The sequence below is a fragment of the Anolis sagrei genome, chromosome 5, assembly GCF_037176765.1.
Source record: "Anolis sagrei isolate rAnoSag1 chromosome 5, rAnoSag1.mat, whole genome shotgun sequence".
NCBI classification, from domain to species: Eukaryota; Metazoa; Chordata; class Lepidosauria; order Squamata; family Dactyloidae; genus Anolis; species Anolis sagrei.
Window position 1 is genome coordinate 143,212,739 of NC_090025.1, and position 14,550 is coordinate 143,227,288.

Genomic DNA, 14,550 nt, shown 5'->3' on the forward strand with positions numbered 1-14,550 from the left:
CTCTTTCATCCTTCCTTCCTTCCCTTTTGGCTTTCCTCCCTTCTCTTTTGCCTTCCTCCTTACCTTCCATCCTTCACTTTTGTCTTTCTTTCCTTCCCTCTTTCCTACCTCCTCCCCTCTCTTCCTCTTTCTTCTTCCATCCTTCTTCCCTTTTTCTGTCCTTCTTACTCTCTTTCCTTCCTTCCTCCTTCCCTTCCATCCTTCCATCACTGGGCAGCCAGTCCTGCGGCCCCCAAGTTAGAAAGTTTGCCCATGCATGATCTACACTTAAGCGGCTGAGGGGGGAAAGGAAGGGGCCTGAGGCTGTTAGGAATGGTGGGAGTTGAAGTCCAAAACACCTGGAGGACCCAAGTTTGCCCATGCCTGCAGTAGAATCAATTCAGCTTGACACCACTTGAACTGCTTTGATTAAATCCTATGACATTCCTGAAAGTTGTGTGTGAGGAGGAGGAGGAGGAGGCGTAAGACCTTGTCAAACTCCTAGCATCCCATAGCATTGAACTCTGGCAGTTCCAAGTGGTGTCAAAGTGCCTTAATTCCAACATACCCGCATGCAACCTCCCAGGGCTTCTTCCTCCTCACCCCAAAAGCAGCCCAAAGCCCGCTTTTTGATCTTGGGATGACTCCTGTTGCTGCTGCTGCTGCCTCCCTTTCCGCAGTCCTCCGACTCTTCTGCTGCTGCTGCTGCTTCTCAGGCTTTGCAGCCAAGCTGCAGGCAGCGCCCAGCGCAAGGAGAGTCTCAGCAGTGCTGGGACAGCCCTCCTGCCTATGACTGACGCAGGAGGCAGCCAATCCAGGAAGAGAAAACCAAACCTGTCCCCAACCCAGCCCTAGGTGTCCTCTTCCAAAGTACCAACCATGTCAGGGAGGGATTATTAGGGATGCTTCGTTGATTTTTAATTTTTTTTTAAAAAAAAACTTTGCACAGAATTATATTTATTATTTATTTATTTAACTACATTTTACATTTATTGATTTTTAGTTACTACATTTATTTTTATTTACTACATTTATTTACTGCATTTATTTATTTTGCTACATTGATATGCCGCTTTTCTCCCCCTAAGGTAAGGTAAAGGTTTTCCCCTGACAGTAAGTCCAGTCGTGTCCAACTCTGGAGTGTGGTGCTCATCCCCATTTCTAAGCTGAAGAGCCGGCATTGTCCGTAGACACCTCCAAGGTCGTGTGGCCAGCATGACTGCATGGAGCGCCGTCATCTTCCCACCAGAGCAGTACCTACTGATCTACTCATATTGCTTCTGCCAAACTGCTAGGTTGGCAGAAGCTGGGGCTGGCAGCGGAAGCTCACGCTACTCCCCGGATTAAAACCTGCGACCTTTTGGTCAACAAGCTTAGCAGCTCAGTGGTTTAACCCACTGTGCCACCAGGGGCTCCTTTTCTCCCCCTGGGAACTCAAAGCAGGCTCTATGAGAGTTGAATGAAAAGTAATGCCTCCATCTTCATTACTTGGGTTTGGATGGGAATATTTTAATAAATCAAACGTGGAAATAATCCTTAGAATGTGCTCTTTAACTACCACTATTCACTTTTCAACATAATCACCAGACAATTCGATACATTTCTGCCAACGTTGAACAAGATTTATGAAGCTGTCACGGAAGAAGTCGACACTCTGTTTCTACAACCCATTGTGCACAGATCTTCCAATAGCCAAGCAAAGTAATAATGTGACTCACACATTCTAGTGAAATGCCAATTATGCTTGAAATTTCTCTCTGAGTAATATGACGATTGTCCTGAATCAATCTGTCAATCTGCTTGTGAAACTCAGTGGTTGCTGTCACAGGACATCCAACTTTTTCCCAAGCATCAGACCCAGCCCTTTCTGGGCCTTTCGCCTTCTGCTTTTCAAGGACACCCTACCTGGAGTTTTGGGCAGTGCTTCATCTTGTCCTCTTGAGGGATGGTCTTGGTGATGACCATGGCCTCAAAGCAGGGGCTGTTGATGCGGGAGATGTCTGGTCCTGAGAAGATCCCATGCATCAGGATGGCATACGCTTTGGTGGCGCCTGTGGAGACCAGCTTGTCTGCCGCGTGACAGATGGTGCCGCAGGTATCCACCATGTCATCTACCATGATGACCACCCAGTCCTTCACGTCCCCCACCAGCACCATGCGATCCACCTCGTTCGCCTTCTTCTCCTCCTTGTGGATGTTGGAAAAGTCCGCATTCAGCCAGTCAGCAATGGAGGTCACTCATTTGGCTCCTCGGACATCCAGCGAGACGATGGTGCAGGTCTTCCTAGAGTTGGAAGCTGGTGCAGGTCTACCTAGACACTCTAAGGGCCATCCAGTCCACTATTGTTCACTAGCAGCATATTCCACTGTCCAACAGCTCTGACAGTCATGAAGCTTTTTGTATGCTTTTAACTAATTTTTAAATGTTTTATGTTTGTGATTTTAATTGTTTTTGTTCAATTTTAATGTACAATGTGCCCTTGGAATCCACTTTTGTGGAAATTACAACGTTCTTCAAGCCTCCTCTAGTCATTTGTTTGTTTATAATCTTGTTGCTTACTTATTGTATACCTGTTCTGATATGCAGCTTTCTTTCCTTGCTCTATGTTTCCTGAGAAGTTGTGGAAGGGGCTAGAGACCACATGATTAGACTCTGAGACTGCTCAGAACTCAGACTCCATTGGACATTGAGACTGCTCAAACACATGCCTGCTATTGCTGTAAGAGAGATGTCCTGTGCCATCTGCATACAAAAACTATCTCAAACATATCTGCAGCTGATAAGTCATATACCTATGTATGCTGAACACAGGAAGGTCATGAGTAAACCAAATATGTCATTTGTTTTGTCTCTTGAATGCATAATACAGAACAAGTTGTTTTATGGGAGAGTAGAGATATTTTAGGGCACTGAGAAAACACTTCTGAAGCACTGCTATTTTGTGCAGTGGCATATTCTCTGTTTCCTAACAGATCAGAGACAACAGGTTATCAGTCTAACAACTAAAGCCAAATTGCCTTGCATAATTACATCTGGCTGCATATCACTTGAGAAGATTCTACTCAAACAGGTTTTTGGCTCTTCTCTGAAAGGTTATGCTTTTCTAAAAGGTTATCATTTCCAAATAGTTATGAATGCCATTTTCCAAAAACTCTGGATACCAAAATCCATGGATGCTGAAGTTGCATTACATATCTTGGCACAGCACAGTGGTATCCTTTATATCACATGGGAATTGTTTACTTTTTGGATTTTTTTCCCTAGCTGTTGATGGTGGGATCCGTGGATGCAGAACCCATGGATATGGAGGGCCAACTGCATTTAATTTACAGTTTCTGGGAGCTGCCTTGAAGAAAAGTGGCCTATATATAAACAAACAACAAACTAGGCAGTCCTGATAAGCAGGAAAAGAGTTGGATGTCTGTAGCTTACAAAAAAAAAAACACACACACACACACACACACACAAAAACAGTGACAGGATTGTTCCTTACAGCAGTCTTGCATTCATAGTACAGAAATAGCACTGGAATTCCTTTTTAAGAGCCATGGCTCCATTTTATAGATTCCTAGATCAAATGTTTAGGTAAGAACAAGCTATTAATCCTGTGATCCCATAGGATGAAACCATGGCAATTAAAGTAGAATAATAGCACTGTGTACCATGAATGGTCCTTGGTTGAGTGAGCAAGTAGTTCCTTGTGCAACCAATGAAAAATATGACAGAAGAGATTGTAGGTTTAGTCCCATCCTTTTCAAAAGAGATCGTAAATCAGATACAACTGTTTTATAATACCTGTTCATCTATATCAGTGATTCCCAACCTTTTTTTCTTGACAAGGGGCCACTTGACCAGAAACTACTTGACCAGGGACCAGTTTGACCAGGGACCACTTGACTAGGGACCACTTGACCATGGACTACTTTGGCCAGGGACCACTTGACCAGGGACTACTTGACCAGGGACCAGTTTGACCAGGGATCACTCTTCAACATTCATACCAAAAGGATTATGAATCAGTTTTTGGTCAACTTTAGATTCAGTTTGTGGTGCTGATTCAGAAAATTGAATTGGATAGACTGCATCAGCTCTAGTTTCTGATACAGAACATATGCCATGGTCAGCAACAGGGAAGGAGTGGCAGGTGGTGCAAAAGGAGCGGAATAAAATAAAATAAAATAAAATAAAGAGGAAGGAGGCTCACAGATCAGATTTTTGTCTGAGGCCAACCGGTAAAGAACCACTGATCTATATAATAAGGAACATCGATTACTTCAGTCATTTCTTCAAGATGCAGGTGACTCTGTGCTTTGTTGAGAACACAACTAAGTGCATACAATACCAGGATGGGAAAAATCGACTAATTTGAAATGTGGTTGTACTATGGATTGCCAAAAAAAAAAAAATGAATAAGAGAACAACGCAAATCTGAACTCTCACTAGAAGTGATATGACTTCTTGGAAGGACAACAACGCTAAGGAAATTTAAAGGCAATAGGAAAAGATGCAACATCTGGAGGACCACAGAGTTCTCAGATATATGTAAACATCAGAACCAAAAAGATTTCTCTGTGTGAGGATATGAAAAATAAGGCAGGTAAAGCAGAATAGTTCATCAGTTGTGCTTTGTCAATGACTGCTATGCTACATCTGTACCAGTTTTAAATTCTTTTGCATAGTTACGATATGTCAATAAAACCTAGAAGATATAAGCCCCAGAACCTGTTCCCATGGCAGCTCTAACAAAACTTACCAATCACAACTTTGTATACTGATGATGTCTTCATATTACCTTTAAGGGGAGCATAAACAGGGAACTCGGCCCATGGCAACACTGGAATTGCCCATGATGTCATAGACAGAGCACAATCCTCTTCCATTCCCAAGAGTAACGCATTCTACATGTGGCTGCCCTTGAAGATGGTTTGGAAAGCTGTAGATCCTGAAAAAATGAGATTGTTGATTGAAGTACTATGTAGAAGCTACATAATACCGGTCTTCGAAGAATTGCGCTCACTGGTGAGACACTTCTTATATGAATTCAGATGCTAGGGATGGCATCCGCAGTCCTAATGACTTGAGTCCAACACTTGGAGTACCTCTCCCTATATATCCCAACTTGAGGACAGTGGTCTAACTTCCATCAATGGAAGCAATATGTAGTGGGAGTACATGAGAGTGGGCTTTCTCTGCCATGACTTTCCATTTGTGGAATGTCCTCCTTTTGAAGGTATGTTTGGCATCAATGTTGGTCTTTTCTGTGCCAAGCTAAAATGCGGCTATTGATTAAAGCTTTTGGGGCCAATTGATATTTTCTGAAATGAAAAAAGTACCTATTTTCAAACTGTTTCAACCTTTTAAACCATTTTAATTTATTAATTTGTTTTTTTTGTCTTTTTAATTTGTATTGTTTTAAATTCTGAATTGTTCCAAACTGTTTGAATTGATGTTGCTCGCATATCAACATGCCATTTAACAATTTAGAATGGGATGTAGCTATTTACCATTTGTAAATAAATGTGAGTCAGATAATCCATTAGAGCAGCCAATAGGAAGCACACTTAGAGAATTGAGAATTTACAACTGGGCTTGAGCCCAACTGAAGAGCTGCCAGCAAACTCCACTTCTGATACATTTGTTCTGATACTTCTCACTTTAGTATCTTTTCCACTGATACTTGAGGGTCCTGCTGATGGTAGAGAGAAGGAGGTTTTCGGAGTTTCAGAGTGAGATTTCTCTGACTCCTGGGCATTGTCTGTAGCAATTATTTGTGTAATGTGAACTTCAACAGATTTGCAAACTGGCATTCAGCAAGAAGAACAAAACAATCCCTGGTATTTTAGAACTGTTTGGCATTTCAGATCAGAAGTGGCCCGCAGTGCTGGCTTGGGGCAGTAAATCAATTTTTAAAAGAGTTATCCAAGGTGCTGAACCGATTTGGGGACTAGCTCTTTTAAAGTTCAGGCTAGTACCCAAAGGAGATTCACCACTATTTCTGATACAGACGTTGCCAACTGCTTCTAGCAGTTCACTAGAAAGGAGTATTGCCTGTGAAAAAGAGATGAGGGGGAATCCTCCTCTGAGGACATATAGAGGTCACAAGTAAACATCCTGCTGAAAACTCTGCCATATTTTCGGAATAAGTTTACCAAGCAGGCTGTGTTTCTTCTGCTTCCCAGTGGATTGTACAGAGTTTACAGGCGCTACTTTTGGGAAAAGCTATATTGATTAGGGGCCTCCTGGTGGCGCAGGGGGTTAAACCGCTGAGATGCTGAACTTGCTGACCAAAAGGTCAGCAGTTCGAATCCAGGGAGCGGTGTGAGCTCCTGCCATTAGGCCCAGTTTTTGCCAACCTAGCAGTTGGAAAACATGCCAATGTGAGTAGATCAATAGGTACTGCTTCTGTGGGAAGGTAACAGCGGTCCACACAGTCATGCTGGCCACATGACCTTAGAGGTGTCTACGGACAACTCCGGCTCTTCGGCTTAGAAACTGAGATGAGCACCACCCCCCAGAGCTGAACACAACTAGACTTAATGTCAGGGGAAACCTTTACCTTTACCTATATCAATTAGAGATTTCTGGGAGTTGCAATCTTTAAAAAGACATTTTTGAAGTATCACATAACCTGCTTTTTGGGGAAAGGATGCCCTTTGAGATCATAACCTTTTGGAAAACCAGAATCTCCAGAGCCTTTTGGAAGTGTGACCTTTTGGAGATTAATTGGCATTCACACAATTTGGAATATCGTAACCCTTTTGTAAAGTATGATCTTCCTGAGAAGAGCTAAAAACTCATTTGAGTGGATCTTCTCTTGCGTGGTATATATCCACGCAAGAGCAAGGCAAATTAAGTTTCTCGGCTGTTAGACTAGTTATATCTTTGAACTGTTAGGAACAAAGACATGCCAATGCACAAAATATATAGCAGATCTTCAGAAGTGTTATTTCAGTTGCCCAAAAACATCTACTCTCTGATAAAATATATTTGGTTTCAAATCAAGCTCTCAAGAGACAAAAATAAGAATTCTTCATTAAAAAATAACACAGCTGGTTTACTTACAAACTTCATGTATTTAGCATACAGGTACATTGCATATCAGTTGAAAGTTTCGTAAGTTCTCTAAGGCATTCTGTTGCAGTCTCTTCTCTGTCTAATGCATAACCAATGCAATACTAAATACACACACACTGACTTCTAAAATGAAGTCTTAGTCTGAATAGTCGCAGATCTGATCACATGGTCTGCAGTTCCTCCCAAAACGTCAAACAACATAGAGTTAAGGGAAAACTGCAAACCAGTAATAATAATAATAATAATAATAATAATAATAATAATAATAATAAACCTTTATTTGTACCCTGCTACCATCTCCTGGAGGACTAGGTGCGGCTTACAAGAGGCCAAGCCCAAATACATCAGTAAAAAACAACAAAAAAGTGAATTGTAGGTGAAGCATTATGATGCTATGCAGTGACAAGTTAAGGCAAGTACATATTTACATGCTTGGAGTTATTCTCACTATAGTCTAACAAATCATTCTATACTGAAACTCTCAGAAACACATCAGGCATTAGGTCAAAGCATGTTTCTTCATTTCATTTCAGAAAAACACAACATACTTTTCATTCCAGGAAAGAAGTGTATTGTTGCTAAATATAGAATAGCAGCCTATCCTCATAGCAATAAAGATGATACTTTAGTTAATTTTGTGGTGGGACAGGGAAAGAAGGAGCCTTGGCTGGTGAAAAGGTGTCTTGTCTAAATCTGGCATTTTGAGTTTGTTCCAGCTGTAAACGACTGCTTTACTTTTGGCGGCATAATTAACAAGCAGCCAGGCATTCCAAAAATCCAAAGATATTTTTTTCACTGAGATGGGGTTTAAATAGCACTGTAGCGTTATAGATTCATAAGTTCTGGGCATCTGACTGCAAAACTACAGGGCTATCATTGGTTAGGTTCAGCCTGCCCCCTCCTTTTTTGGAACTTCTATGCTCTTGTTCAGTGGTTCTCAACCTTCCTAATGCCATGACCCCTTAATACAGTTCCTCAGGTTGTGGAGATCCCCAACCATAAAATTATTTTGGCTGCTGCTTCAGAACTGTAATTTTGCTACTGTTATTAATCATAATATAAATATCTGATATGCAAGATGCATTTTCATTCACTGGACCAAATTTGGCATAAATACCCGATATGCCCAAATTTGAATACTGGTGGGGTTTGGGTGGGGGGGGGGGGGGGGAATTGATTTTGTCATTTGGAAGTTGTAGTTGCTGGGATTTATAGTTCACCTACAATCAAAGAGCATTCTGAACTCCGCGAATGATGGAATTGAACCAAGCTTGGCACACAGAACTCCCATGACCAACAGAAAATATTGGAAGGGTTTGGTGGGCATTGACCTTGATTTTTGGAGCTGTAGTTCACCTACATCCAGAGAGCACTGTGGTCTCAAACAATGATGGATCTGGACCAAACTTGGCACAAATACTTAGTATGCCCAAATGTGGTGGAGTTTGGGGAAAATAGACTTGACATTTGAGGGTTGTAGTTGCTGGGATTTGTAGTTCACCTACAATCAAAGAGCATTCTGAACACCACCAATAATAGAATTGTGCGAAACTTCCCAAACAGAACCGCCATGAGCAACAGAAAATACTGTGTTTTTTATGGTCTTTGGCAACCCCTTTGACAACCCCTCATGACCCCTCCAGGGGTCCCGACCCCAGGTTGAGAAACACTGCTCTTGTTCATTCATATTTAACAAAGAATCCAGAGGATTTAATTAATGTTCTATTCCCATCTAGTATTGTTTGCTGCCCTGCTTTTTTCTAAACCGAATTAGTAGTGTTTTTAAGTATTTAAGATATGATATTGCCAATTTATATGGCATCAAGAAAAAAATATGTTGAAGCTTTCCATGGTTTATGTAGCTAAAGAGGATAGTCTTCTGCTTATGGGTTCTACAGGTGTCTACTGATTAGCGTCTCGCTAACTGTTTCCTAATTAACATTTTGGCATTTTGACACTATATCATGGACTTTAACTAAGTATAAGAACAACATCCTATGGAAATCTTGGGATTTGCTGTTGATGGTGGAGCATTTAGCATATTCAGCTAGAAAGCTCTCACCAAAGTCCAGGTTTTAGAATTCCATAGATCCCACAACTCTGATATTTGCCCAAACATTTGCTTAAGCAACATCAGCCATATAAACTATACTCGTTCCTTAGTATCTGCTAGGGTTGGTTACAGGATGTCCATGGATACTAAAATTTGTGGATGCTCAAATCCTATTATATACATCCAATAGTGTAGTAAATGGCAGTCCATTTTATAAAATGGCAAGATCAGTGTTTAATTTTTGGATGTTTAAAAAATATTTTCAAGCCACAGATGGCTGAATTCATAGATGCAGAGGACTGACTATGCAACTTGGTCAGCAGTGTACAATAGAAGATGTAAATACATAGCTGAGAAAAGCACGCAATGGTGTGACAGTGACATTAACACTGGTGCTTACCAACCACAGCCCAATGTGGCATTGTTGCCAAGTGTAGTAGGGAGACAGGTTGGCCATGCTACTATGTCAGAATTATACAGGAGGAACCAGTTGGATCTTAAGGACAGGAAGACACCCTCATTTTGTTACAAACACACCCACACAACATAATCTTTGAGACATATTGATCCCACAGAATGTCGCACGCTGGAATACAATAAGCAAGAGGTGCCAGCTATAAGAGGTTCAGTTGCTCTATTGCCACACACTATTCACAGGTATTGTTTCATATCAAGAGAGAGGGAAGAGGAAGCCTTCTGATGCAACACCTGGAGAACTACAGAAAGTAAACACTGCCCGCTGGGCAAAAGTCACAAGAGGTGAGGATCTGAAACAAGATAAGAACTTGATACACAGGCACCATAGTCATAAAGAACATACTGGCTGCAAGCATCAATTGCACTTGTGTGAGTAAAGATGTCTGAATGCCTAGGGTTATTATTACCGGAGCTGATAGATTGGAAGCACTGCAACATAATGTGTGTTGTGGTAAGTTGTGTTGGGCTCACTGGCTCTCTCCATGTGTTGGAAGTATGAGGATGTCATTTCTTTCATGGTATCAAACTGGTGGGGCAATATTTCCAGTGATGCCAGAGGTAGTTCTACCATTTATAAAGCGATTTGGAGTTTTCAGTGTTGTGAATTCACCTTTCTCTCAGTGTAACAGGGCCATATCTTTCTTAACCTGGCAACTTTGTTTACATTGGGAAAGAGCAACTTAGGGTGTATCTAAACCAGGCATGGGCAAACTTTGGCCCTCCAAGTGTTTTGGACTTCAACTCTCACAATCCGTAACAGCTGAAAAGCTGGGTGGGATTTGATAGAAACATAGAATAACAGAGTTGGAAGAGACCACATGGACCATCTGACATGCAGGAAAGCACAATCAAAGAACCTTTGACAAATGACCATCCAGCGTCTGTTTAAAAGTTTTCAAGGAAAGAGCTTCCACCACAATCCAAGGCAGGGAATACCACTGTTGAACAGCTCTTACAGCCAGGTTTAGAATGCTCTTTGATTGTAGGTGAACTATAAATCCCAGCAACTACAACTCCCAAATGACAAAATAAATCCCCTTCCCAAAACTCCACCAGTATTCTAATTTGGGTGTATCAGGTATTTGTGCCAAATTTGGTCCAGTTAATGAAAACACATCTTGCATATCAGATATTTACATTATGATTCATAACAGTTGCAAAATTACAGTAGCAATGAAAATAATTTTATAGTTGGGGGTCACCACAATATGAGAAATTGTATTAAGGGGTTCGGCATTAGGACGGTTGGAAACCACTGTTTTAAAAGAATGACTCCTTCATGTAACTCATTCTCCCTGTGACTTTTCTGTTCAGTATGTAAATGACATGTTCAAATTTTATCCAAGTAAAAACAGTAAGGAGCTTCTGATAAGATAACATCAGGTACAATTAAGTAGAGTTTGCCAGAAAATATACGATAAGAGGAGAATGACTGCCATGGTGACTCCCAACATGGCTTGATGGATGGTAATGTACTGTCAGAACAGCAGACACAAACATTCACATCTGCCAGCATCTAAATTTACACAACTTTTGTATTTTTTGATTGGTCTAAGAAAGATATTGTCAAGACTCAGAAATGTTTTCTGTTGTTAATTACATAAAGAACAAATGTTTAGGTTCTCTTCTGGATAAGTTACAACTTGTCAATATTCTTCTAACACATTTGGTTAAGTGTATTTGCGAATATCTATTTAACCTATTTTCTGCAATAACATTTATTTGGGAACATGGGTAATTGACTGAAGTTTTATCTACTTATCAATTTTGCCATTTCTTATGGTTGATGTTAATGCTCCGATTTTGTTTTCAGACATGATATTGTTTTTATGATGTTGTTGTGATTGTGTTATGTTTTTATTTTATTTATTTTAATGTGGTTGTTTTATCTGTAATCTTTGAGCTTGTCCCCTTGTAAGCCGCCCCAAGTACCCTTGGGGAGATAGTGGCAGGGTATAAAAATAAGGTTGTTGTTGTTGTTATGCTTGATTGCTCCTTACTGCCTAACTGACCTATACAGGAGTGTGCCATTTGAGTGAGGATTACTGCCTATGCAAAATAAACATGTTGTTATGTTCATCAGTAAAAGAAGTACTGATAGTGACACAGTAGAAAGTCCCAATGCTAAACTATGACCAATATATGCCTCTCCTTAAATGACTTCTTTTGTTTTTTGCAAATTCTATTTTGAGTCTAACTTTTCAGTTTCCGCTGCCTGCAAGAAATTGAGGAGAGATGGATTGGCAGTATGTTGATTTGGCTATAGTTCTCTCGCGCTTCAAACACTGTTATTATAGAGATGGTCTGGGAAGAGTGACTATGGGAAAATTCAAATAAAGAGATTAGCCGAAAAGGACAAGTTCCCTCCTGGGAAAACATTACTACGGGAATCATGAAAAACAGACCAGTGGGGTGGAATCTAATTCTTTCAACAAACGAATGCAAAAAAGGGGGGAAAAGACAACTGATAATATTTTTTTCTCATTATGTTCAGATTGATGTGACAGATGTTCATATTATCTTTTCACACAATGACTCCACTTTAATTGAAAGGGCAACTTCCTATGGAATCCAAGGATTGCAGTTTTAGAATGAACATTTAAGATTTATTGAGTAAAGAGATCTAAGCATTCACTACACTACAAGCTTCATAATTCAGTACATTTTCATTTCTGTTAAAGCAAAAACATAGCACTATGATTATGTAGTGAGAAATGCTGCTGACCTGGTTATTCAATGCTATTTCTCTGGATCTGAGGATCTTTTGTGAAGTGAGGTGTTACTGTGACATTTGAGACTTAAGTAAAAAGTGTTGTTGCAGTTTTAGATGTAAAAAGTACAGTTAAGTGTGTAATCTGTTGTAGGTGTTATAAGGTAAGGATCTGTTGGGAGGGGTGAGAGAATGGGATACCAAGATCCAGAATTTCTGAGGGAGAGTGTGATCTGTCAAGATTAGGATTAGTAATTTGTCAAGAGTTAGGAACAGATGTTGGAAGACTTAGTTAGGTGCAGAAGTTTGAGTAGTTAGGAGAGTTAGGGAGTAGGGTTGTGCATTTGGCATAAACCTTGACCTGTTTTGGGTCCTGGCTTTTGGTGGGGGTCTCAATCCATTTTTGGGAGTCTCCCGAAATCAAGAGGGCAGATATCTGTTTTTGCTCTGTGGGGCCAAAAAATCCGTTCTCTATCGGAACATTATGGGGAGAGGGCTTCCTTCCCGTATGCTTTAAGGACACTTCTTATCTGCTGTTTCTACTCTAGAGGAGGAGCTGGGCTGCAAGCACTGGCAGGCATGCACACTTTCCGGGCAGTCCTTGTCTTGGAAAGAGAGTGTATGTGTGGCATGCACTGCAAGCCCAGGAAGTGCATATGCCTGCTAGTGCCTGCCACCCAGCACCGCCTCTAGAATAAGAAGAATTTCTTACCATAGAGTAGGTGCTGGGTGGCAGGCACTGGCAGGCACATATGCTATCTGGACCTGCACGCCTCACATGCACTCTCTTTCCAAGGCAAGGGGGCAAGTTCTGGGAGGTGCTCGGCTGCAGGCATGCGCTCTTTCTCTCCCAGGCTACACCACACCAGGCTACACCACACTCATGCACTCTCCAAGGCATTTTAAGGAGACTTCCTTCTAGATAAGGAAGAGTGATGACCTCCTGGAAGAAGAGAGTAGTTTTCATGGAATGAGGGTTTACCTTTTGTTTGCTGGGGGATTAATAAAAAAGATTAAATGGTAATGCCAAAAAAGCAGGCTTGGAGCTGGTACCCGCTCATGCTTGCATTCGTGTCAAGCTCATTTTCGTACTGGGAAAGGCCTTCCCATTATGTGCTCCTTAAATACTGAAAGAAACTAAAGACATGAAGGAAATGGGAGAAACAAATTCCAGGAGGGACAGAGATCGAGATTAGCTAGAGGTAAGGCTAAGTAGTAGATGACTGTAACAGAGAGTGAAAGATATGAAGATATGTCAAACTTCTGTTTCAATATTCATTTTTGTACTTTTATCATTGTTGTATTAATAATAATAATAATAATAATAATAATAATAATAATAATAATTTGTTCCCTTCTCTCCTCACAGTTCAAGGAGGGGTACAACACAGACAAAACACATACGGTATATCAAAATACATAGTACAAAAATTAAAACATGATACCAATAGAAGACAAATTTAAAATTTACAGCTCAAAGCTGACTGGGAAGGTCTGCCAAGAAAGATAGGTCTTTACTTCTGTCTTCAATTTTGACAGCTCGTTTATCTGTTGGATCTCTTCCAGCATGTCATTCCACAGCCTCAGGGTGGCTGATGAAAAGTATTACACAATTGAACCTCTGAGGACACAACATATTTGAAAGGTTGCATTCACATTCAGTGTCTGTGGTAGCAACAGTTAATACAGCTTAGTGGTGGCCAGTGGGAGATAAGGTGAATGAAGTCTTGAACAGGAATCATAAGCATATCTCAGAGGATTCCACAATTGGTGGCCGTAGCAAGGGCACAAGAGGAGGACCTCACCTCCATGGCAGAAGTGGGGATAGATGGAAGCTCTCACATTTGGTGGCATGTAATTCCTTATTGTGGAAAATGTTTGCATTATTCTTAACAGAGAAAAAGATGTTAACATTAGAGTGGGAACAAGCCAACAGACACTTCAGTGCAGGGTTGTCAAACTCATTTTCATCAAAGAGCGCAACAGTCTTATGGTTGCTATCAAAGTGTTGCTGAATCGATGGATGGAGAATTAGTGGATACCGAGGGCCAATATTTTGTTTACATAGTGGTTAGTGCTCTTTAGTTTTTACCCAGTTTGAGTCCCCAAGAAGTTGTGGATTGTAGCCCAAACATGTCAACGGCAAACATCTGAAATTGGAATGGGAAGCTTCCTTAGTTGATAGATATTAGATGAGTCACTGTCTTTGTGTAAAATTGGGTAGTTCATGAAATCTTTGTGTGCAAATGACACCCA

At 40.8% G+C, this 14,550-nt stretch overlaps 1 protein-coding gene and 1 pseudogene across 1 annotated transcript in view; both read right to left on the reverse strand.

The window, feature by feature from the left end:
- The window catches only part of CPM (carboxypeptidase M), a 44,631-nt gene extending 43,935 nt beyond the window's left edge, over positions 1 to 696 (reverse strand). The window contains exon 1 of the mRNA XM_060777482.2: positions 583 to 696. The gene's annotated coding sequence lies outside the window, so the exon portion shown is untranslated. The remainder of the gene's footprint in view (positions 1 to 582) is intronic.
- A 1,173-nt stretch (positions 697 to 1,869) lies between these two features.
- Positions 1,870 to 4,860, reverse strand: LOC132777171 (ribose-phosphate pyrophosphokinase 1 pseudogene; annotated as a pseudogene).
- Positions 4,861 to 14,550: the final 9,690 nt, after the last annotated feature.